The sequence below is a fragment of the Papaver somniferum genome, unplaced genomic scaffold (assembly GCF_003573695.1).
Source record: "Papaver somniferum cultivar HN1 unplaced genomic scaffold, ASM357369v1 unplaced-scaffold_35, whole genome shotgun sequence".
NCBI lineage: Eukaryota > Viridiplantae > Streptophyta > Magnoliopsida > Ranunculales > Papaveraceae > Papaver > Papaver somniferum.
This window is the reverse complement of record NW_020645971.1, coordinates 2,964,726-2,967,452: the sequence shown is the minus strand read 5'-3', so window position 1 is coordinate 2,967,452 and position 2,727 is coordinate 2,964,726.

Below are 2,727 nucleotides of genomic sequence, written 5' to 3'. Positions count from 1 at the left end.
GTAGGCTTGTACTTTTATGCTCATTCCCATGATTAAATTTGACATGACCAAGTTTAAATTTGACATGCCTAAGATCATTTGAGATTTCTAAGTCCGTAGGCTTGCTCTTTCATGCCCATGCCCAAGATTCAATTTGACACGCCTAAGTTTAAATTTGACATGCTTAGGATTAATTTTGAGATGCCTAAGACCGTAGGGCTGTGCTTTCATGCCCATGCCCAAGATTCAATTTGACATGCCCAAGTTTAAATTTGGCATGCCTAGGATCAATTTTGAGATACCCAAGACCATAGGATTGGGCTTTCATGCCCATGCCCAACATTCAATTTGATATGCCCAAGTTTAAATTTGACATGCCTTTGATCAATTTTAAGATGACCAATACCATAAGCTTGTACTTTCATACCCATGCCCATGATTAATTTTGCCATGCCAAGGTTTAAATTTGACATACCGAGGATCAATTTTGAGATTCCTAAGACCGTAGGCTTGTTCTTTCATGCCCATGCCCAAGATTGAATTTAACATGCCCAAGTGTAAATTTGAAATGCCTAGGATCAATTTTGAAATGCCCGAGACTGTAGCTCGTGCTTTCATGCCCATGCCCAAGATTAAACTTGATATGCCCAAGTTTAAATTTGACATGCCTAGGATAAATTTTGAGATACCCAAAACCGTAGGGTTGTGCTTTTAGGCATATGCCCAACATTAAATTTGATATTCCCAGGTTTAAATTTGACATGTGTAGATGGGGAAAAAAGATTTGCTGGTTTCTGAGGAATCGAGCGAAATGTTAAACCTCACACATATACACCGCTGCAAAGGGGGTGCTTTAGATTCGAGAGATCAATCTGTAGTACTCCGGCCTAAATCAAGACAATGTTCGTTTCAGAGTAAATTCGGTCACAAGAGAGGATGGGTTGATCTGTAGGAGGGAAGCTGAGAAATGTGTGGAATCAATGGTAATCAAAGATTGTGGGTGTGTTGCGAATTCTGAATATGATAAGTTCTGAATGATCAAAATTGCTCAATTGAGAGTGATTGCTCAATTGATGAGTTGATGATCTCGTGTTGTCGATGAAACGTGAGATTCTTGTTCTGTGTTTTCAATCATGATTCAGAGACTTATTTATATTGATGGAATTGTAGACACCATGATCCCATGAATTGTGACAGTGGATGGAATCAAGGAGTGGGGAAGTGGAGATCGTTTTTGAAACCAGTTGCTCAACGTGTGGAGACTTGGTCGATTTTCCACCCACTACCTCGTGAATTCCTTCAACTGATTGCACGACTTGCTCACATTCCATTGTGTGTTTGAACACACGTGTTGTAGACCGCCAGACCAAAAACCTAAGTAATATCCCCCAAGTGACACGATTGAAGTCTCGTGGTATGTTAGTCAATTGATGACTTCGTGGTTTGATGGGACGATGAGTCCATGTAGTTGCTGAGTTGAACATGATGTTCTGAAACTCATGAATTGAACATGTCATGAGACAGAGGTATTGTTCTTACGATGAAGTGAGCAAGTATTGCTCATTCGATGGATCATAGTGACAATGTTGGTGGAAGCACCGGTGTCGACAAGAGCTCTTCTAAAATTCGGTGCCTTTGATGAAACCAGTGACATACAACGCTCGGTTGTGTCCTTCATCCGTCATTGGATCTTCTTCTCCAAAAGATATGTTGTCGATCGAATGCCCAGGCTCTTTGGAGACTTCTTCAACTGATGGTGTTAGTGGCGTTATTTGCACGCTGGATGATATCTGTTTGAGTGATGAAAATGTGTCTGTGTGCTGATCCCTGGAGAAGTGTAGGAGTTCACATAGATTTTCGATCAAATGTGTGACCTCTTGTTCCACCGGCTTCTCGTATGTGGTGAAACAGTTGATTTGAGGATCATATGACGCAAAGGTCCCCGGTGTTGAGGCTTCTAGAGCGGAGATACCTCCTAACTCGGATGTTAATCTGATGAGAAAGTCGAGGATGTGGTTCATCGTCTTCTTCATCAGGTCCATGTTCCTGGTATGGACCTCTAGGATTTGAGACAACTCTGCCAAAGTCGGGATCCCTCTTCCTTACACGCTGCCAGGTGTAACATGAGGAATGTTTCCGTTTGAAATATTCTGATCTAAATTAGTTGAATTAGTCCTAAGACCAACCATCTTGTGAAATTGTTTGATTGCAACCGAGAGATTAATCTCCCACTATGGTCGCCAATTTGTAGATGGGGAAAACAATTTGTTGGTTTTTAAGGAATTGAGGAGACGACCGTACGGAGGAGACTCCTAGAACCGAGTGAAATGTTAAACCTCACACAGATGCACCACTGCAAAGGGGGTGCTTTAGATTCGAGTTATCAATCTTTAATACTCCGGCCTAAATCAAGACAATGACCGTTCCAGAGTAAATTCGGCCACAAGAGAGGAAGGGTTGATCTGTAGGAGGGAAGCTGGGAAATGTGTGGAATCAATGGTAATCAAAGATTGTGAGTGTGTGAATTCTGAATATGATAAGCTCTGAATGATTGAAATTGCTCAATTGAGAGTAGTTGCTCAATTGATGAGTTGATGATCTCGTGTTGTCGATGAGACGTGTGATTGATGATACTGTTGATGCTGATCCTTCAATCATGATTCAGAGACTTATTTATATTGCTGGAATTTTAGACACCATGACCCCATGAAGTGTGACAGTTGATGGAATTAAGGAGTGGGGAAGTGG